Genomic DNA, 22,436 nt, shown 5'->3' on the forward strand with positions numbered 1-22,436 from the left:
GCCTCCTCTAGATCGACTCAGCCTCAAATGAGTACCTGGTGCGGTGTGTAAACATTGCCACTAGGGAGACGAAGGCGGTCGGGCGTGGTGCTGGCCACCCACCCCTTTGTGTACCGTTACCGGCCTTCATAGGTGCTCGCTAACAGCACTTGCCCCGACAGTCTGTTTAGGCTACACGGGGGACCTTTATCTTTGTCTTTGTGTTACAGGAAATATTTTGGAAAAGCAACGGCGGGCACCTTTGGAGGTTCTGGACGACGTCGATCCCGACGTCATCCCAGAGCCAGACTACGACTCTGAGTTTGAGCCCACGAAGACCAGCGTGATTGCACTGATCGTGATCGTGCCAGCCATGCTATGCTTAATCGTCTTCTGCATCGGTGAGCCTTTAGCTTGTTCCTCCAGATAGCAGAGCCGTTTTTAACAAAAAGTAGAGTCCTCTGCAGATCATCGTGGGAGATGTGTGTATGTTGAATTTCTTTCACACATTTCCGTAGACAACAGTGCTAATCGGAGCGGCGGGGTTAAGGACAGCAAACTAAACACAACAACGAGCAGTTTCTTGAAGAAATTTGTTTTCAATCTCTTAAGATCTAGAGAGACACAGAGACACGTTTACAAACACTTTGAGAGACACGAAGGCTACAGACAGCTATAGACACGGACAGTGTCAGACACGTACAAAGATACACGCGGAAAGATGCAGGCAGAGATTGACCCGGAGAAAAACCCACACATGCACAAATAGATAACTACAGATACTTACATGCATGTGCATTTAGTGGCTCACACTAACCCGTTTACTCCCTTATCCCCTTTTATGTTCAGTAATGTGCTTCACGCGAAATAAAAAATCAACATCTGCCCCCGACATGGAAAAGGGATTGGACGCTGCGGAAGAGCAGAACCGACAGGACCCCGATGTGAAGATGCCTGGGCATCCAACGAAGCCTGCCCGGGAAAATCAAACCAAAAAAGCCGGCGCGCACAAAGCATCCCGCAATGGACCAAAGAAAGAAAGGCCACACAAATGAAAGTGCGGGCAGTCCCCCGACTTACGAACGGGTTCCTTATTCCTGAGGCCTGTTCAAAAGTCAAACTGTTCGGGTTCACAAGAAAGACAGATACACACATGCGCGCACACTCACTTTTACACACACACACACATATGCTGGAGTTTGCAGGGTTTGTGTGGTGCCACGGCCTCGAAACCACTCTGCAAACTCCGCGACCACACACTGAATACACACACACACAGCGCACACACGTAGTGTCCTGGCGTGGGATTGCTTGGCACAAAGGGTTTTAATCCGAAGGGTTCCTATGAGGAAAGTCCCACGGTTTCCCGGTGCCAGGGGATTGGCCGACCCTCGCAGGACAAGTCACATCGCGGTGCCCCTGAGTTGGCTTAATAATGTATGGGCGCAAAAAGATTACCGGGCCAGCCGCGATGAGTCATTCACGACATGTGGGAAGTCGGGGTGGAAAAAGCGAGAAAGGCAGTGTGTATTTGCCACTCATTCGCCACTACGAGGCCGTGTTAGGCAAGGCTTTCTCGTCCTCTTCCCTCCGCCTCTCACAGCGTCCGTGTGACGCCGCGAGTACGGCTACGAGGTACATGGTAGGACGCTTGGGTGAGCAGGAGCGCAGACGGCAGTAGGCCTAGGCTTTTCTCGCAAGATACTCCCCCCGGTAGTGCCGACTGGGCAGCTTTAAGGGATTGTGGTTTGCGCCGAGAATAAAAGTTAGCACAGACCGTCGATGGTGTGGTGTCTGCAATTTCTGTGTGGAGCGACTGCGTGTGCAAGCCGAGTCCTCGGTGGCGGTGGGGGAACATGCGGCGAGAGTGAACGCGGGGTGGTGACCGCGGGATAGTCACCATGTCTTGCGCGAGTGAGGTAATCGCTCAGGTGTGAGCGCGCTCGCAGGTAATAACGCGCTCCGCGGCCCCTCTAATAGTGGCAGCTGTGGTGTGCACGGGCGTGTATTTTAGCCCCGTGTGGCTCCGAGGCCAGCAGCGCGAGCATCGGGGGCCCCCGTCACTCGCTCAGCGGGTGCCTGGCGGGAGTTGACCGACACGGTGGAGGAAGGAGCGCAACGGGTGGACGTCGTGCCCCACCTGCCCAGTGAGTGTGGCAGGGTGGACGTCAGGGTGGACGTCGCGCCCCACCTGCCCAGCGAGGGTGGCAGGGTGGACGTCAGGGTGGACGTCAGCGCAGTAACATTTAAAAAAAAGTGTCACCATGTCATTACTAAGTCTCCATATCAAGCCGAGTAAAAAAGACAATACACTTAACAGGCACTTCGTTGTCTTCTGAATTGTTTTCCTGGTGCACTCTGGGCATTATTGTCAGGAGGCAGAGAAACCCTTCAAAAATGTCACAGCAGAGCAACCTCACGAGTGTGAGAATGGCCAAAAAAGATTTGCTCACAACTTCTGCATGGAGCCCTTCAAGCAGCGCTGTCCAGAGTGCTGCTGCCGGCTCGTATCACCCGACGCTTCTGCCTTCTTAAACATTGCTGATGTTTGTGTTTAGTTTGTTGTCCTTCCCCCCGCCGCACCTCCAATTAGCACGGTGGCTACGTTACGGTCTGAAAGAAGTTCAACGTAGATACAGCCATTGCACATTGCTGCCAGGGATACGTCTAAATTCACTCTGCTAAGTTTTTACAAAAAGCAATAATGTAAAAATGTTCGAGGATTTTTTTTTAAGTCTCTAAACGTCACTAACTCACCTGCGCGTGTATGCATGTATGTGTTACAGGAAGTGGGGAGCGGTAGTGTAGCGGTTAGCGCGCTGCGCTATGAATCCGGCGACCCGAGTTCGATTCCCGCTCACGGCCAAAACCTGTGACGATTATCTGAACCGGTCCCGGGCCTCCTCTAGATCGACTCAGCCTCAAATGAGTACCTGGTGCGGTGTGTAAACATTGCCACTAGGGAGACGAAGGCGGTCGGGCGTGGTGCTGGCCACCCACCCCTTTGTGTACCGTTACCGGCCTTCATAGGTGCTCGCTAACAGCACTTGCCCCGACAGTCTGTTTAGGCTACACGGGGGACCTTTATCTTTGTCTTTGTGTTACAGGAAATATTTTGGAAAAGCAACGGCGGGCACCTTTGGAGGTTCTGGACGACGTCGATCCCGACGTCATCCCAGAGCCAGACTACGACTCTGAGTTTGAGCCCACGAAGACCAGCGTGATTGCACTGATCGTGATCGTGCCAGCCATGCTATGCTTAATCGTCTTCTGCATCGGTGAGCCTTTAGCTTGTTCCTCCAGATAGCAGAGCCGTTTTTAACAAAAAGTAGAGTCCTCTGCAGATCATCGTGGGAGATGTGTGTATGTTGAATTTCTTTCACACATTTCCGTAGACAACAGTGCTAATCGGAGCGGAGGGGTTAAGGACAGCAAACTAAACACAACAACGAGCAGTTTCTTGAAGAAATTTGTTTTCAATCTCTTATGATCTAGAGAGACACAGAGACACGTTTACAAACACTTTGAGAGACACGAAGGATACAGACAGCTATAGACACGGACAGTGTCAGACACGTACAAAGATACACGCGGAAAGATGCAGGCAGAGATTGACCCGGAGAAAAACCCACACATGCACAAATAGATAACTACAGATACTTACATGCATGTGCATTTAGTGGCTCACACTAACCCGTTTACTCCCTTGTCCCCTTTTATGTTCAGTAATGTGCTTCACGCGAAATAAAAAATCAACATCTGCCCCCGACATGGAAAAGGGATTGGACGCTGCGGAAGAGCAGAACCGACAGGACCCCGATGTGAAGATGCCTGGGCATCCAACGAAGCCTGCCCGGGAAAATCAAACCAAAAAAGCCGGCGCGCACAAAGCATCCCGCAATGGACCAAAGAAAGAAAGGCCACACAAATGAAAGTGCGGGCAGTCCCCCGACTTACGAACGGGTTCCTTATTCCTGAGGCCTGTTCAAAAGTCAAACTGTTCGGGTTCACAAGAAAGACAGATACACACATGCGCGCACACTCACTTTTACACACACACACACATATGCTGGAGTTTGCAGGGTTTGTGTGGTGCCACGGCCTCGAAACCACTCTGCAAACTCCGCGACCACACACTGAATACACACACACACAGCGCACACACGTAGTGTCCTGGCGTGGGATTGCTTGGCACAAAGGGTTTTAATCCGAAGGGTTCCTATGAGGAAAGTCCCACGGTTTCCCGGTGCCAGGGGATTGGCCGACCCTCGCAGGACAAGTCACATCGCGGTGCCCCTGAGTTGGCTTAATAATGTATGGGCGCAAAAAGATTACCGGGCCAGCCGCGATGAGTCATTCACGACATGTGGGAAGCCGGGGTGGAAAAAGCGAGAAAGGCAGTGTGTATTTGCCACTCATTCGCCACTACGAGGCCGTGTTAGGCAAGGCTTTCTCGTCCTCTTCCCTCCGCCTCTCACAGCGTCCGTGTGACGCCGCGAGTACGGCTACGAGGTACATGGTAGGACGCTTGGGTGAGCAGGAGCGCAGACGGCAGTAGGCCTAGGCTTTTCTCGCAAGATACTCCCCCCGGTAGTGCCGACTGGGCAGCTTTAAGGGATTGTGGTTTGCGCCGAGAATAAAAGTTAGCACAGACCGTCGATGGTGTGGTGTCTGCAATTTCTGTGTGGAGCGACTGCGTGTGCAAGCCGAGTCCTCGGTGGCGGTGGGGGAACATGCGGCGAGAGTGAACGCGGGGTGGTGACCGCGGGATAGTCACCATGTCTTGCGCGAGTGAGGTAATCGCTCAGGTGTGAGCGCGCTCGCAGGTAATAACGCGCTCCGCGGCCCCTCTAATAGTGGCAGCTGTGGTGTGCACGGGCGTGTATTTTAGCCCCGTGTGGCTCCGAGGCCAGCAGCGCGAGCATCGGGGGCCCCCGTCACTCGCTCAGCGGGTGCCTGGCGGGAGTTGACCGACACGGTGGAGGAAGGAGCGCAACGGGTGGACGTCGTGCCCCACCTGCCCAGTGAGGGTGGCAGGGTGGACGTCAGGGTGGACGTCGCGCCCCACCTGCCCAGCGAGGGTGGCAGGGTGGACGTCAGGGTGGACGTCAGCGCAGTAACATTTAAAAAAAAGTGTCACCATGTCATTACTAAGTCTCCATATCAAGCCGATTAAAAAAGACAATACACTTAACAGGCACTTCGTTGTCTTCTGAATTGTTTTCCTGGTGCACTCTGGGCATTATTGTCAGGAGGCAGAGAAACCCTTCAAAAATGTCACAGCAGAGCAACCTCACGAGTGTGAGAATGGCCAAAAAAGATTTGCTCACAACTTCTGCATGGAGCCCTTCAAGCAGCGCTGTCCAGAGTGCTGCTGCCGGCTCGTATCACCCGACGCTTCTGCCTTCTTAAACATTGCTGATGTTTGTGTTTAGTTTGTTGTCCTTCCCCCCGCCGCACCTCCAATTAGCACGGTGGCTACGTTACGGTCTGAAAGAAGTTCAACGTAGATACAGCCATTGCACATTGCTGCCAGGGATACGTCTAAATTCACTCTGCTAAGTTTTTACAAAAAGCAATAATGTAAAAATGTTCGAGGATTTTTTTTTAAGTCTCTAAACGTCACTAACTCACCTGCGCGTGTATGCATGTATGTGTTACAGGAAGTGGGGAGCGGTAGTGTAGCGGTTAGCGCGCTGCGCTATGAATCCGGCGACCCGAGTTCGATTCCCACTCACGGCCAAAACCTGTGACGATTATCTGAACCGGTCCCGGGCCTCCTCTAGATCGACTCAGCCTCAAATGAGTACCTGGTGCGGTGTGTAAACATTGCCACTAGGGAGACGAAGGCGGTCGGGCGTGGTGCTGGCCACCCACCCCCTCGTGTACCGTTACCGGCCTTCATAGGTGCTCGCTAACAGCACTTGCCCCGACAGTCTGTTTAGGCTACACGGGGGACCTTTATCTTTGTCTTTGTGTTACAGGAAATATTTTGGAAAAGCAACGGCGGGCACCTTTGGAGGTTCTGGACGACGTCGATCCCGACGTCATCCCAGAGCCAGACTACGACTCTGAGTTTGAGCCCACGAAGACCAGCGTGATTGCACTGATCGTGATCGTGCCAGCCATGCTATGCTTAATCGTCTTCTGCATCGGTGAGCCTTTAGCTTGTTCCTCCAGATAGCAGAGCCGTTTTTAACAAAAAGTAGAGTCCTCTGCAGATCATCGTGGGAGATGTGTGTATGTTGAATTTCTTTCACACATTTCCATAGACAACAGTGCTAATCGGAGCGGCGGGGTTAAGGACAGCAAACTAAACACAACAACGAGCAGTTTCTTGAAGAAATTTGTTTTCAATCTCTTAAGATCTAGAGAGACACAGAGACACGTTTACAAACACTTTGAGAGACACGAAGGCTACAGACAGCTATAGACACGGACAGTGTCAGACACGTACAAAGATACACGCGGAAAGATGCAGGCAGAGATTGACCCGGAGAAAAACCCACACATGCACAAATAGATAACTACAGATACTTACATGCATGTGCATTTAGTGGCTCACACTAACCCGTTTACTCCCTTGTCCCTTTTTATGTTCAGTAATGTGCTTCACGCGAAATAAAAAATCAACATCTGCCCCCGACATGGAAAAGGGATTGGACGCTGCGGAAGAGCAGAACCGACAGGACCCCGATGTGAGGATGCCTGGGCATCCAACGAAGCCTGCCCGGGAAAATCAAACCAAAAAAGCCGGCGCGCACAAAGCATCCCGCAATGGACCAAAGAAAGAAAGGCCACGCAAATGAAAGTGCGGGCAGTCCCCCGACTTACGAACGGGTTCCTTATTCCTGAGGCCTGTTCAAAAGTCAAACTGTTCGGGTTCACAAGAAAGACAGATACACACATGCGCGCACACTCACTTTTACACACACACACACATATGCTGGAGTTTGCAGGGTTTGTGTGGTGCCACGGGCTCGAAACCACTCTGCAAACTCCGCGACCACACACTGAATACACACACACACAGCGCACACACGTAGTGTCCTGGCGTGGGATTGCTTGGCACAAAGGGTTTTAATCCGAAGGGTTCCTATGAGGAAAGTCCCACGGTTTCCCGGTGCCAGGGGATTGGCCGACCCTCGCAGGACAAGTCACATCGCGGTGCCCCTGAGTTGGCTTAATAATGTATGGGCGCAAAAAGATTACCGGGCCAGCCGCGATGAGTCATTCACGACATGTGGGAAGCCGGGGTGGAAAAAGCGAGAAAGGCAGTGTGTATTTGCCACTCATTCGCCACTACGAGGCCGTGTTAGGCAAGGCTTTCTCGTCCTCTTCCCTCCGCCTCTCACAGCGTCCGTGTGACGCCGCGAGTACGGCTACGAGGTACATGGTAGGACGCTTGGGTGAGCAGGAGCGCAGACGGCAGTAGGACTAGGCTTTTCTCGCAAGATACTCCCCCCGGTAGTGCCGACTGGGCAGCTTTAAGGGATTGTGGTTTGCGCCGAGAATAAAAGTTAGCACAGACCGTCGATGGTGTGGTGTCTGCAATTTCTGTGTGGAGCGACTGCGTGTGCAAGCCGAGTCCTCGGTGGCGGAACATGCGGCGAGAGTGAACGCGGGGTGGTGACCGCGGGATAGTCACCATGTCTTGCGCGAGTGAGGTAATCGCTCAGGTGTGAGCGCGCTCGCAGGTAATAACGCGCTCCGCGGCCCCTCTAATAGTGGCAGCTGTGGTGTGCACGGGCGTGTATTTTAGCCCCGTGTGGCTCCGAGGCCAGCAGCGCGAGCATCGGGGGCCCCCGTCACTCGCTCAGCGGGTGCCTGGCGGGAGTTGACCGACACGGTGGAGGAAGGAGCGCAACGGGTGGACGTCGTGCCCCACCTGCCCAGTGAGGGTGGCAGAGTGGACGTCAGGGTGGACGTCGCGCCCCACCTGCCCAGCGAGGGTGGCAGGGTGGACGTCAGGGTGGACGTCAGCGCAGTAACATTTAAAAAAAGTGTCACCATGTCATTACTAAGTCTCCATATCAAGCCGAGTAAAAAAGACAATACACTTAACAGGCAATACACTTAACAGGCAGGTGCACTCTGGGCATTATTGTCAGGAGGCAGAGAAACCCTTCAAAAATGTCACAGCAGAGCAACCTCACGAGTGTGAGAATGGCCAAAAAAGATTTGCTCACAACTTCTGCATGGAGCCCTTCAAGCAGCGCTGTCCAGAGTGCTGCTGCCGGCTCGTATCACCCGACGCTTCTGCCTTCTTAAACATTGCTGATGTTTGTGTTTAGTTTGTTGTCCTTCCCCCCGCCGCACCTCCAATTAGCACGGTGGCTACGTTACGGTCTGAAAGAAGTTCAACGTAGATACAGCCATTGCACATTGCTGCCAGGGATACGTCTAAATTCACTCTGCTAAGTTTTTACAAAAAGCAATAATGTAAAAATGTTCGAGGATTTTTTTTTAAGTCTCTAAACGTCACTAACTCACCTGCGCGTGTATGCATGTATGTGTTACAGGAAGTGGGGAGCGGTAGTGTAGCGGTTAGCGCGCTGCGCTATGAATCCGGCGACCCGAGTTCGATTCCCACTCACGGCCAAAACCTGTGACGATTATCTGAACCGGTCCCGGGCCTCCTCTAGATCGACTCAGCCTCAAATGAGTACCTGGTGCGGTGTGTAAACATTGCCACTAGGGAGACGAAGGCGGTCGGGCGTGGTGCTGGCCACCCACCCCCTCGTGTACCGTTACCGGCCTTCATAGGTGCTCGCTAACAGCACTTGCCCCGACAGTCTGTTTAGGCTACACGGGGGACCTTTATCTTTGTCTTTGTGTTACAGGAAATATTTTGGAAAAGCAACGGCGGGCACCTTTGGAGGTTCTGGACGACGTCGATCCCGACGTCATCCCAGAGCCAGACTACGACTCTGAGTTTGAGCCCACGAAGACCAGCGTGATTGCACTGATCGTGATCGTGCCAGCCATGCTATGCTTAATCGTCTTCTGCATCGGTGAGCCTTTAGCTTGTTCCTCCAGATAGCAGAGCCGTTTTTAACAAAAAGTAGAGTCCTCTGCAGATCATCGTGGGAGATGTGTGTATGTTGAATTTCTTTCACACATTTCCATAGACAACAGTGCTAATCGGAGCGGCGGGGTTAAGGACAGCAAACTAAACACAACAACGAGCAGTTTCTTGAAGAAATTTGTTTTCAATCTCTTAAGATCTAGAGAGACACAGAGACACGTTTACAAACACTTTGAGAGACACGAAGGCTACAGACAGCTATAGACACGGACAGTGTCAGACACGTACAAAGATACACGCGGAAAGATGCAGGCAGAGATTGACCCGGAGAAAAACCCACACATGCACAAATAGATAACTACAGATACTTACATGCATGTGCATTTAGTGGCTCACACTAACCCGTTTACTCCCTTGTCCCTTTTTATGTTCAGTAATGTGCTTCACGCGAAATAAAAAATCAACATCTGCCCCCGACATGGAAAAGGGATTGGACGCTGCGGAAGAGCAGAACCGACAGGACCCCGATGTGAGGATGCCTGGGCATCCAACGAAGCCTGCCCGGGAAAATCAAACCAAAAAAGCCGGCGCGCACAAAGCATCCCGCAATGGACCAAAGAAAGAAAGGCCACGCAAATGAAAGTGCGGGCAGTCCCCCGACTTACGAACGGGTTCCTTATTCCTGAGGCCTGTTCAAAAGTCAAACTGTTCGGGTTCACAAGAAAGACAGATACACACATGCGCGCACACTCACTTTTACACACACACACACATATGCTGGAGTTTGCAGGGTTTGTGTGGTGCCACGGGCTCGAAACCACTCTGCAAACTCCGCGACCACACACTGAATACACACACACACAGCGCACACACGTAGTGTCCTGGCGTGGGATTGCTTGGCACAAAGGGTTTTAATCCGAAGGGTTCCTATGAGGAAAGTCCCACGGTTTCCCGGTGCCAGGGGATTGGCCGACCCTCGCAGGACAAGTCACATCGCGGTGCCCCTGAGTTGGCTTAATAATGTATGGGCGCAAAAAGATTACCGGGCCAGCCGCGATGAGTCATTCACGACATGTGGGAAGCCGGGGTGGAAAAAGCGAGAAAGGCAGTGTGTATTTGCCACTCATTCGCCACTACGAGGCCGTGTTAGGCAAGGCTTTCTCGTCCTCTTCCCTCCGCCTCTCACAGCGTCCGTGTGACGCCGCGAGTACGGCTACGAGGTACATGGTAGGACGCTTGGGTGAGCAGGAGCGCAGACGGCAGTAGGCCTAGGCTTTTCTCGCAAGATACTCCCCCCGGTAGTGCCGACTGGGCAGCTTTAAGGGATTGTGGTTTGCGCCGAGAATAAAAGTTAGCACAGACCGTCGATGGTGTGGTGTCTGCAATTTCTGTGTGGAGCGACTGCGTGTGCAAGCCGAGTCCTCGGTGGCGGAACATGCGGCGAGAGTGAACGCGGGGTGGTGACCGCGGGATAGTCACCATGTCTTGCGCGAGTGAGGTAATCGCTCAGGTGTGAGCGCGCTCGCAGGTAATAACGCGCTCCGCGGCCCCTCTAATAGTGGCAGCTGTGGTGTGCACGGGCGTGTATTTTAGCCCCGTGTGGCTCCGAGGCCAGCAGCGCGAGCATCGGGGGCCCCCGTCACTCGCTCAGCGGGTGCCTGGCGGGAGTTGACCGACACGGTGGAGGAAGGAGCGCAACGGGTGGACGTCGTGCCCCACCTGCCCAGTGAGGGTGGCAGAGTGGACGTCAGGGTGGACGTCGCGCCCCACCTGCCCAGCGAGGGTGGCAGGGTGGACGTCAGGGTGGACGTCAGCGCAGTAACATTTAAAAAAAGTGTCACCATGTCATTACTAAGTCTCCATATCAAGCCGAGTAAAAAAGACAATACACTTAACAGGCAATACACTTAACAGGCAGGTGCACTCTGGGCATTATTGTCAGGAGGCAGAGAAACCCTTCAAAAATGTCACAGCAGAGCAACCTCACGAGTGTGAGAATGGCCAAAAAAGATTTGCTCACAACTTCTGCATGGAGCCCTTCAAGCAGCGCTGTCCAGAGTGCTGCTGCCGGCTCGTATCACCCGACGCTTCTGCCTTCTTAAACATTGCTGATGTTTGTGTTTAGTTTGTTGTCCTTCCCCCCGCCGCACCTCCAATTAGCACGGTGGCTACGTTACGGTCTGAAAGAAGTTCAACGTAGATACAGCCATTGCACATTGCTGCCAGGGATACGTCTAAATTCACTCTGCTAAGTTTTTACAAAAAGCAATAATGTAAAAATGTTCGAGGATTTTTTTTTAAGTCTCTAAACGTCACTAACTCACCTGCGCGTGTATGCATGTATGTGTTACAGGAAGTGGGGAGCGGTAGTGTAGCGGTTAGCGCGCTGCGCTATGAATCCGGCGACCCGAGTTCGATTCCCGCTCACGGCCAAAACCTGTGACGATTATCTGAACTGGTCCCGGGCCTCCTCTAGATCGACTCAGCCTCAAATGAGTACCTGGTGCGGTGTGTAAACATTGCCACTAGGGAGACGAAGGCGGTCGGGCGTGGTGCTGGCCACCCACCCCTTTGTGTACCGTTACCGGCCTTCATAGGTGCTCGCTAACAGCACTTGCCCCGACAGTCTGTTTAGGCTACACGGGGGACCTTTATCTTTGTCTTTGTGTTACAGGAAATATTTTGGAAAAGCAACGGCGGGCACCTTTGGAGGTTCTGGACGACGTCGATCCCGACGTCATCCCAGAGCCAGACTACGACTCTGAGTTTGAGCCCACGAAGACCAGCGTGATTGCACTGATCGTGATCGTGCCAGCCATGCTATGCTTAATCGTCTTCTGCATCGGTGAGCCTTTAGCTTGTTCCTCCAGATAGCAGAGCCGTTTTTAACAAAAAGTAAAGTCCTCTGCAGATCATCGTGGGAGATGTGTGTATGTTGAATTTCTTTCACACATTTCCGTAGACAACAGTGCTAATCGGAGCGGCGGGGTTAAAGGACAGCAAACTAAACACAACAACGAGCAGTTTCTTGAAGAAATTTGTTTTCAATCTCTTATGATCTAGAGAGACACAGAGACACGTTTACAAACACTTTGAGAGACACGAAGGATACAGACAGCTATAGACACGGACAGTGTCAGACACGTACAAAGATACACGCGGAAAGATGCAGGCAGAGATTGACCCGGAGAAAAACCCACACATGCACAAATAGATAACTACAGATACTTACATGCATGTGCATTTAGTGGCTCACACTAACCCATTTACTCCCTTGCCCCTTTTATGTTCAGTAATGTGCTTCACGCGAAATAAAAAATCAACATCTGCCCCCGACATGGAAAAGGGATTGGACGCTGCGGAAGAGCAGAACCGACAGGACCCCGATGTGAAGATGCCTGGGCATCCAACGAAGCCTGCCCGGGAAAATCAAACCAAAAAAGCCGGCGCGCACAAAGCATCCCGCAATGGACCAAAGAAAGAAAGGCCACACAAATGAAAGTGCGGGCAGTCCCCCGACTTACGAACGGGTTCCTTATTCCTGAGGCCTGTTCAAAAGTCAAACTGTTCGGGTTCACAAGAAAGACAGATACACACATGCGCGCACACTCACTTTTACACACACACACACATATGCTGGAGTTTGCAGGGTTTGTGTGGTGCCACGGGCTCGAAACCACTCTGCAAACTCCGCGACCACACACTGAATACACACACACACAGCGCACACACGTAGTGTCCTGGCGTGGGATTGCTTGGCACAAAGGGTTTTAATCCGAAGGGTTCCTATGAGGAAAGTCCCACGGTTTCCCGGTGCCAGGGGATTGGCCGACCCTCGCAGGACAAGTCACATCGCGGTGCCCCTGAGTTGGCTTAATAATGTATGGGCGCAAAAAGATTACCGGGCCAGCCGCGATGAGTCATTCACGACATGTGGGAAGCCGGGGTGGAAAAAGCGAGAAAGGCAGTGTGTATTTGCCACTCATTCGCCACTACGAGGCCGTGTTAGGCAAGGCTTTCTCGTCCTCTTCCCTCCGCCTCTCACAGCGTCCGTGTGACGCCGCGAGTACGGCTACGAGGTACATGGTAGGACGCTTGGGTGAGCAGGAGCGCAGACGGCAGTAGGCCTAGGCTTTTCTCGCAAGATACTCCCCCCGGTAGTGCCGACTGGGCAGCTTTAAGGGATTGTGGTTTGCGCCGAGAATAAAAGTTAGCACAGACCATCGATGGTGTGGTGTCTGCAATTTCTGTGTGGAGCGACTGCGTGTGCAAGCCGAGTCCTCGGTGGCGGTGGGGGAACATGCGGCGAGAGTGAACACGGGGTGGTGACCGCGGGATAGTCACCATGTCTTGCGCGAGTGAGGTAATTGCTAAGGTGTGAGCGCGCTCGCAGGTAATAACGCGCTCCGCGGCCCCTCTAATAGTGGCAGCTGTGGTGTGCACGGGCGTGTATTTTAGCCCCGTGTGGCTCCGAGGCCAGCAGCGCGAGCATCGGGGGCCCCCGTCACTCGCTCAGCGGGTGCCTGGCGGGAGTTGACCGACACGGTGGAGGAAGGAGCGCAACGGGTGGACGTCGTGCCCCACCTGCCCAGTGAGGGTGGCAGGGTGGACGTCAGGGTGGACGTCGCGCCCCACCTGCCCAGCGAGGGTGGCAGGGTGGACGTCAGGGTGGACGTCAGCGCAGTAACATTTAAAAAAAAGTGTCACCATGTCATTACTAAGTCTCCATATCAAGCCGAGTAAAAAAGACAATACACTTAACAGGCACTTCGTTGTCTTCTGAATTGTTTTCCTGGTGCACTCTGGGCATTATTGTCAGGAGGCAGAGAAACCCTTCAAAAATGTCACAGCAGAGCAACCTCACGAGTGTGAGAATGGCCAAAAAAGATTTGCTCACAACTTCTGCATGGAGCCCTTCAAGCAGCGCTGTCCAGAGTGCTGCTGCCGGCTCGTATCACCCGACGCTTCTGCCTTCTTAAACATTGCTGATGTTTGTGTTTAGTTTGTTGTCCTTCCCCCCCCCGCCCGCCGCACCTCCGATTAGCACGGTGGCTACGTTACGGTCTGAAAGAAGTTCAACGTAGATACAGCCATTGCACATTGCTGCCAGGGATACGTCTAAATTCACTCTGCTAAGTTTTTACAAAAAGCAATAATGTAAAAATGTTCGAGGATTTTTTTTTAAGTCTCTAAACGTCACTAACTCACCTGCGCGTGTATGCATGTATGTGTTACAGGAAGTGGGGAGCGGTAGTGTAGCGGTTAGCGCGCTGCGCTATGAATCCGGCGACCCGAGTTCGATTCCCGCTCACGGCCAAAACCTGTGACGATTATCTGAACCGGTCCCGGGCCTCCTCTAGATCGACTCAGCCTCAAATGAGTACCTGGTGCGGTGTGTAAACATTGCCACTAGGGAGACGAAGGCGGTCGGGCGTGGTGCTGGCCACCCACCCCCTCGTGTACCGTTACCGGCCTTCATAGGTGCTCGCTAACATCACTTGCCCCGACAGTCTGTTTAGGCTACACGGGGGACCTTTATCTTTGTCTTTGTGTTACAGGAAATATTTTGGAAAAGCAACGGCGAGCACCTTTGGAGGTTCTGGACGACGTCGATCCCGACGTCATCCCAGAGCCAGACTACGACTCTGAGTTTGAGCCCACGAAGACCAGCGTGATTGCACTGATCGTGATCGTGCCAGCCATGCTATGCTTAATCGTCTTCTGCATCGGTGAGCCTTTAGCTTGTTCCTCCAGATAGCAGAGCCGTTTTTAACAAAAAGTAGAGTCCTCTGCAGATCATCGTGGGAGATGTGTGTATGTTGAATTTCTTTCACACATTTCCGTAGACAACAGTGCTAATCGGAGCGGCGGGGTTAAGGACAGCAAACTAAACACAACAACGAGCAGTTTCTTGAAGAAATTGGTTTTCAATCTCTTAAGATCTAGAGATACACAGAGACACGTTTACAAACACTTTGAGAGACACGAAGGATACAGACAGCTATAGACACGGACAGTGTCAGACACGTACAAAGATACACGCGGAAAGATGCAGGCAGAGATTGACCCGGAGAAAAACCCACACATGCACAAATAGATAACTACAGATACTTACATGCATGTGCATTTAGTGGCTCACACTAACCCGTTTACTCCCTTGTCCCTTTTTATGTTGAGTAATGTGCTTCACGCGAAATAAAAAATCAACATCTGCCCCCGACATGGAAAAGGGATTGGACGCTGCGGAAGAGCAGAACCGACAGGACCCCGATGTGAGGATGCCTGGGCATCCAACGAAGCCTGCCCGGGAAAATCAAACCAAAAAAGCCGGCGCGCACAAAGCATCCCGCAATGGACCAAAGAAAGAAAGGCCACGCAAATGAAAGTGCGGGCAGTCCCCCGACTTACGAACGGGTTCCTTATTCCTGAGGCCTGTTCAAAAGTCAAACTGTTCGGGTTCACAAGAAAGACAGATACACACATGCGCGCACACTCACTTTTACACACACACACATATGCTGGAGTTTGCAGGGTTTGTGTGGTGCCACGGCCTCGAAACCACTCTGCAAACTCCGCGACCACACACTGAATACACACACACACAGCGCACACACGTAGTGTCCTGGCGTGGGATTGCTTGGCACAAAGGGTTTTAATCCGAAGGGTTCCTATGAGGAAAGTCCCACGGTTTCCCGGTGCCAGGGGATTGGCCGACCCTCGCAGGACAAGTCACATCGCGGTGCCCCTGAGTTGGCTTAATAATGTATGGGCGCAAAAAGATTACCGGGCCAGCCGCGATGAGTCATTCACGACATGTGGGAAGCCGGGGTGGAAAAAGCGAGAAAGGCAGTGTGTATTTGCCACTCATTCGCCACTACGAGGCCGTGTTAGGCAAGGCTTTCTCGTCCTCTTCCCTCCGCCTCTCACAGCGTCCGTGTGACGCCGCGAGTACGGCTACGAGGTACATGGTAGGACGCTTGGGTGAGCAGGAGCGCAGACGGCAGTAGGCCTAGGCTTTTCTCGCAAGATACTCCCCCCGGTAGTGCCGACTGGGCAGCTTTAAGGGATTGTGGTTTGCGCCGAGAATAAAAGTTAGCACAGACCGTCGATGGTGTGGTGTCTGCAATTTCTGTGTGGAGCGACTGCGTGTGCAAGTCGAGTCCTCGGTGGCGGTGGGGGAACATGCGGCGAGAGTGAACGCGGGGTGGTGACCGCGGGATAGTCACCATGTCTTGCGCGAGTGAGGTAATCGCTCAGGTGTGAGCGCGCTCGCAGGTAATAACGCGCTCCGCGGCCCCTCTAATAGTGGCAGCTGAGGTGTGCACGGGCGTGTATTTTAGCCCCGTGTGGCTCCGAGGCCAGCAGCGCGAGCATCGGGGGCCCCCGTCACTCGCTCAGCGGGTGCCTGGCGGGAGTTGACCGACACGGTGGAGGAAGGAGCGCAACGGGTGGACGTCGTGCCCCACCTGCCCAGTGAGTGTGGCAGGGTGGACGTCAGGGTGGACGTCGCGCCCCACCTGCCCAGCGAGGGTGGCAGGGTGGACGTCAGGGTGGACGTCAGCGCAGTAACATTTTAAAAAAAGTGTCACCATGTCATTACTAAGTCTCCATATCAAGCCGAGTAAAAAAGACAATACACTTAACAGGCACTTCGTTGTCTTCTGAATTGTTTTCCTGGTGCACTCTGGGCATTATAGTCAGGAGGCAAAGAAAACCCTTCAAAAATGTCACAGCAGAGCAACCTCACGAGTGTGAGAATGGCCAAAAAAGATTTGCTCACAACTTCTGCATGGAGCCCTTCAAGCAGCGCTGTCCAGAGTGCTGCTGCCGGCTCGTATCACCCGACGCTTCTGCCTTCTTAAACATTGCTGATGTTTGTGTTTAGTTTGTTGTCCCCCCCCCGCCCGCCGCACCTCCGATTAGCAACGGTGGCTACGTTACGGTCTGAAAGAAGTTCAACGTAGATACAGCCATTGCACATTGCTGCCAGGGATACGTCTAAATTCACTCTGCTAAGTTTTTACAAAAAGCAATAATGTAAAAATGTTCGAGGATTTTTTTTTAAGTCTCTAAACGTCACTAACTCACCTGCGCGTGTATGCATGTATGTGTTACAGGAAGTGGGGAGCGGTAGTGTAGCGGTTAGCGCGCTGCGCTATGAATCCGGCGACCCGAGTTCGATTCCCGCTCACGGCCAAAACCTGTGACGATTATCTGAACCGGTCCCGGGCCTCCTCTAGATCGACTCAGCCTCAAATTAGTCCCTGGTGCGGTGTGTAAACATTGCCACTAGGGAGACGAAGGCGGTCGGGCGTGGTGCTGGCCACCCACCCCCTCGTGTACCGTTACCGGCCTTCATAGGTGCTCGCTAACAGCACTTGCCCCGACAGTCTGTTTAGGCTACACGGGGGACCTTTATCTTTGTCTTTGTGTTACAGGAAATATTTTGGAAAAGCAACGGCGGGCACCTTTGGAGGTTCTGGACGACGTCGATCCCGACGTCATCCCAGAGCCAGACTACGACTCTGAGTTTGAGCCCACGAAGACCAGCGTGATTGCACTGATCGTGATCGTGCCAGCCATGCTATGCTTAATCGTCTTCTGCATCGGTGAGCCTTTAGCTTGTTCCTCCAGATAGCAGAGCCGTTTTTAACAAAAAGTAGAGTCCTCTGCAGATCATCGTGGGAGATGTGTGTATGTTGAATTTCTTTCACACATTTCCGTAGACAACAGTGCTAATCGGAGCGGCGGGGTTAAGGACAGCAAACTAAACACAACAACGAGCAGTTTCTTGAAGAAATTTGTTTTCAATCTCTTATGATCTAGAGAGACACAGAGACACGTTTACAAACACTTTGAGAGACACGAAGGATACAGACAGCTATAGACACGGACAGTGTCAGACACGTACAAAGATACACGCGGAAAGATGCAGGCAGAGATTGACCCGGAGAAAAACCCACACATGCACAAATACATAACTACAGATACTTACATGCATGTGCATTTAGTGGCTCACACTAACCCGTTTACTCCCTTGTCCCCTTTTATGTTCAGTAATGTGCTTCACGCGAAATAAAAAATCAACATCTGCCCCCGACATGGAAAAGGGATTGGACGCTGCGGAAGAGCAGAACCGACAGGACCCGATGTGAAGATGCCTGGGCATCCAACGAAGCCTGCCCGGGAAAATCAAACCAAAAAAGCCGGCGCGCACAAAGCATCCCGCAATGGACCAAAGAAAGAAAGGCCACACAAATGAAAGTGCGGGCAGTCCCCCGACTTACGAATGGGTTCCTTATTCCGGAGGCCTGTTCAAAAGTCAAACTGTTCGGGTTCACAAGAAAGACAGATACACACATGCGCGCACACTCACTTTTACACACACACACATATGCTGGAGTTTGCAGGGTTTGTGTGGTGCCACGGCCTCGAAACCACTCTGCAAACTCCGCGACCACACACTGAATACACACACACACAGCGCACACACATAGTGTCCTGGCGTGGGATTGCTTGGCACAAAGGGTTTTAATCCGAAGGGTTCCTATGAGGAAAGTCCCACGGTTTCCCGGTGCCAGGGGATTGGCCGACCCTCGCAGGACAAGTCACATCGCGGTGCCCCTGAGTTGGCTTAATAATGTATGGGCGCAAAAAGATTACCGGGCCAGCCGCGATGAGTCATTCACGACATGTGGGAAGCCGGGGTGGAAAAAGCGAGAAAGGCAGTGTGTATTTGCCACTCATTCGCCACTACGAGGCCGTGTTAGGCAAGGCTTTCTCGTCCTCTTCCCTCCGCCTCTCACAGCATCCGTGTGACGCCGCGAGTACGGCTACGAGGTACATGGTAGGACGCTTGGGTGAGCAGGAGCGCAGACGGCAGTAGGCCTAGGCTTTTCTCGCAAGATACTCCCCCCGGTAGTGCCGACTGGGCAGCTTTAAGGGATTGTGGTTTGCGCCGAGAATAAAAGTTAGCACAGACCGTCGATGGTGTGGTGTCTGCAATTTCTGTGTGGAGCGACTGCGTGTGCAAGCCGAGTCCTTGGTGGCGGTGGGGGAACATGCGGCGAGAGTGAACGCGGGGTGGTGACCGCGGGATAGTCACCATGTCTTGCGCGAGTGAGGTAATCGCTCAGGTGTGAGCGCCCGCAGGTAATAACGCGCTCCGCGGCCCCTCTAATAGTGGCAGCTGTGGTGTGCACGGGTGTGTATTTTAGCCCCGTGTGGCTCCGAGGCCAGCAGCGAGAGCATCGGGGGCCCCCGTCACTCGCTCAGCGGGTGCCTGGCGGGAGTTGACCGAAACGGTGGAGGAAGGAGCGCAACGGGTGGACGTCGTGCCCCACCTGCCCAGTGAGGGTGGCAGGGTGGACGTCAGGGTGGACGTCGCGCCCCACCTGCCCAGCGAGGGTGGCAGGGTGGACGTCAGGGTGGACGTCAGCGCAGTAACATTTAAAAAAAAGTGTCACCATGTCATTACTAAGTCTCCATATCAAGCCGAGTAAAAAAGACAATACACTTAACAGGCACTTCGTTGTCTTCTGAATTGTTTTCCTGGTGCACTCTGGGCATTATTGTCAGGAGGCAGAGAAACCCTTCAAAAATGTCACAGCAGAGCAACCTCACGAGTGTGAGAATGGCCAAAAAAGATTTGCTCACAACTTCTGCATGGAGCCCTTCAAGCAGCGCTGTCCAGAGTGCTGCTGCCGGCTCGTATCACCCGACGCTTCTGCCTTCTTAAACATTGCTGATGTTTGTGTTTAGTTTGTTGTCCTTCCCCCCCCGCCCGCCGCACCTCCGATTAGCACGGTGGCTACGTTACGGTCTGAAAGAAGTTCAACGTAGATACAGCCATTGCACATTGCTGCCAGGGATACGTCTAAATTCACTCTGCTAAGTTTTTACAAAAAGCAATAATGTAAAAATGTTCGAGGATTTTTTTTAAGTCTCTAAACGTCACTAACTCACCTGCGCGTGTATGCATGTATGTGTTACAGGAAGTGGGAAGCGGTAGTGTAGCGGTTAGCGCGCTGCGCTATGAATCCAGCGACCCGAGTTCGATTCCCGCTCACGGCCAAAACCTGTGACGATTATCTGAACCGGTCCCGGGCCTCCTCTAGATCAACTCAGCCTCAAATGAGTACCTGGTGCGGTGTGTAAACATTGCCACTAGGGAGACGAAGGCGGTCGGGCGTGGTGCTGGCCACCCACCCCCTCGTGTACCGTTACCGGCCTTCATAGGTGCTCGCTAACAGCACTTGCCCCGACAGTCTGTTTAGGCTACACGGGGGACCTTTATCTTTGTCTTTGTGTTACAGGAAATACTTTGGAAAAGCAACGGCGGGCACCTTTGGAGGTTCTGGACGACGTCGATCCCGACGTCATCCCAGAGCCAGACTACGACTCTGAGTTTGAGCCCACGAAGACCAGCGTGATTGCACTGATCGTGATCGTGCCAGCCATGCTATGCTTAATCGTCTTCTGCATCGGTGAGCCTTTAGCTTGTTCCTCCAGATAGCAGAGCCGTTTTTAACAAAAAGTAGAGTCCTCTGCAGATCATCGTGGGAGATGTGTGTATGTTGAATTTCTTTCACACATTTCCGTAGACAACAGTGCTAATCGGAGCGGCGGGGTTAAGGACAGCAAACTAAACACAACAACGAGCAGTTTCTTGAAGAAATTTGTTTTCAATCTCTTAAGATCTAGAGAGACACAGAGACACGTTTACAAACACTTTGAGAGACACGAAGGATACAGACAGCTATAGACACGGACAGTGTCAGACACGTACAAAGATACACGCGGAAAGATGCAGGCAGAGATTGACCCGGAGAAAAACCCACACATGCACAAATAGATAACTACAGATACTTACATGCATGTGCATTTAGTGGCTCACACTAACCCGTTTACTCCCTTGTCGCCTTTTATGTTCAGTAATGTGCTTCACGCGAAATAAAAAATCAACATCTGCCCCCGACATGGAAAAGGGATTGGACGCTGCGGAAGAGCAGAACCGACAGGACCCCGATGTGAGGATGCCTGCGCATCCAACGAAGCCTGCCCGGGAAAATCAAACCAAAAAAGCCGGCACGCACAAAGCATCCCGCAATGGACCAAAGAAAGAAAGGCCACGCAAATGAAAGTGCGGGCAGTCCCCCGACTTACGAATGGGTTCCTTATTCCGGAGGCCTGTTCAAAAGTCAAACTGTTCGGGTTCACAAGAAAGACAGATACACACATGCGCGCACACTCACTTTTACACACACACACATATGCTGGAGTTTGCAGGGTTTGTGTGGTGCCACGGCCTCGAAACCACTCTGCAAACTCCGCGACCACACACTGAATACACACACACACAGCGCACACACGTAGTGTCCTGGCGTGGGATTGCTTGGCACAAAGGGTTTTAATCCGAAGGGTTCCTATGAGGAAAGTCCCACGGTTTCCCGGTGCCAGGGGATTGGCCGACCCTCGCAGGACAAGTCACATCGCGGTGCCCCTGAGTTGGCTTAATAATGTATGGGCGCAAAAAGATTACCGGGCCAGCCGCGATGAGTCATTCACGACATGTGGGAAGCCGGGGTGGAAAAAGCGAGAAAGGCAGTGTGTATTTGCCACTCATTCGCCACTACGAGGCCGTGTTAGGCAAGGCTTTCTCGTCCTCTTCCCTCCGCCTCTCACAGCGTCCGTGTGACGCCGCGAGTACGGCTACGAGGTACATGGTAGGACGCTTGGGTGAGCAGGAGCGCAGACGGCAGTAGGCCTAGGCTTTTCTCGCAAGATACTCCCCCCGGTAGTGCCGACTGGGCAGCTTTAAGGGATTGTGGTTTGCGCCGAGAATAAAAGTTAGCACAGACCGTCGATGGTGTGGTGTCTGCAATTTCTGTGTGGAGCGACTGCGTGTGCAAGCCGAGTCCTCGGTGGCGGTGGGGGAACATGCGGCGAGAGTGAACGCGGGGTGGTGACCGCGGGATAGTCACCATGTCTTGCGCGAGTGAGGTAATCGCTCAGGTGTGAGCGCGCTCGCAGGTAATAACGCGCTCCGCGGCCCCTCTAATAGTGGCAGCTGTGGTGTGCACGGGTGTGTATTTTAGCCCCGTGTGGCTCCGAGGCCAGCAGCGCGAGCATCGGGGGCCCCCGTCACTCGCTCAGCGGGTGCCTGGCGGGAGTTGACCGACACGGTGGAGGAAGGAGCGCAACGGGTGGACGTCGTGCCCCACCTGCCCAGTGAGGGTGGCAGGGTGGACGTCAGGGTGGACGTCGCGCCCCACCTGCCCAGCGAGGGTGGCAGGGTGGACGTCAGGGTGGACGTCAGCGCAGTAACATTTATAAAAAAGTGTCACCATGTCATTACTAAGTCTCCATATCAAGCCGAGTAAAAAAGACAATACACTTAACAGCCACTTCGTTGTCTTCTGAATTGTTT

At 52.9% G+C, this 22,436-nt stretch overlaps 1 protein-coding gene across 1 annotated transcript in view; it reads right to left on the reverse strand.

The window, feature by feature from the left end:
* LOC142928877 (ecotropic viral integration site 5 protein homolog) overlaps positions 1-22,436 on the reverse strand; it is a 112,166-nt gene that overhangs the window by 43,142 nt on the left and 46,588 nt on the right. Inside the window, exon 15 of the mRNA XM_076069326.1 lies at positions 1-22,436. This exon is cut by the window's left edge and continues 43,142 nt beyond it; it is cut by the window's right edge and continues 5,808 nt beyond it. The gene's annotated coding sequence lies outside the window, so the exon portion shown is untranslated.

Source organism: Petromyzon marinus, chromosome 24 (genome assembly GCF_048934315.1).
Source record: "Petromyzon marinus isolate PM22_M1 ecotype Great Lakes invasive population chromosome 24, UKy_Petmar_22M1.pri1.0, whole genome shotgun sequence".
NCBI lineage: Eukaryota > Metazoa > Chordata > Hyperoartia > Petromyzontiformes > Petromyzontidae > Petromyzon > Petromyzon marinus.